This window comes from Homarus americanus, unplaced genomic scaffold, assembly GCF_018991925.1.
Source record: "Homarus americanus isolate GMGI-L3 unplaced genomic scaffold, GMGI_Hamer_2.0 scaffold19824, whole genome shotgun sequence".
Classification (NCBI taxonomy): Eukaryota; Metazoa; Arthropoda; class Malacostraca; order Decapoda; family Nephropidae; genus Homarus; species Homarus americanus.
In genome coordinates this window covers 1,061,418-1,062,434 of record NW_024746380.1, presented here as the reverse complement: position 1 = coordinate 1,062,434, position 1,017 = coordinate 1,061,418, and positions in this window count along the sequence as shown.

The following is a 1,017-nucleotide window of genomic DNA, read 5'->3' as shown; positions in this document are numbered from 1 at the left end:
CACTTTCATTTCTGTAAATTTGTCTTTCTGTGCAAGAATTGTCGACACAGTTGATGCCAACATGCCATATTCTTTGCTAAGCACATTTGATTTAATGCCTTGTTCATGTTTTTTTATGATTTCCTGTTTGGTTTGGATTGAAATAGATTTTCTTGATCTCTTAGGCCCCATGCTGGATTCAAACAATGTCAATACGTGTTTTTCAAAGTTAAACTAGCCGTAAATAAAGAATATTTTCTTTAAAATAACACTGCACTGCGCTATACTGTATATTGTCAATATGTAAAATAAATTTCAAAATGACCAATAATTTGCTTGGAAACACAGAAAAAAAGCGTTTAGTTGAAGAGAGTCTCAAGTAAGATGTTACCTCCACTGAAAACAGAGAGAGACTAACGCCTGTCTGGTGTGTTAACAGGCTGGATGGCACGCCAGAAACTAGTTTCTTTACCTTCAATTATGTTCAATAATTGTTAAAATGACTAAAAAATTGAATATTAAACTTTTAAAATAATTGAATAGTATAAACTTCTTGATATTTACTAAAATAGTAAGGCATTTAAGCCCTAGAACCGATTAATGTATTGGCGGACTGATACTAAAGCTGGTTGCCCGGTCAGTGCAAGCGAAAACATGTCGAGGTCGGTTCGTAAGAAATTCGTTAGCCGAATTTTTGTTCGTTAACCGAATTGAAGATCCTTATGGAAGGCAGTTCGTTAACCGAAATTTCGTTAACCGAGGCGTTCGTTAAACGAGGGGTCACTGTATATATATATATATATATATATATATATATATATATATATATATATATATATATATATATATATATATATATATATATATATATATATATATATATATATATATATATATATATATATATATATATATATATATATATATATATATATATATATATATATATATATATATAATGCAGGTGGAACTTCTGCTCACTGGTGTATTATTTTCATGGTACTGTATTATTGTTATTTAAAATAATTGTTTGACAAC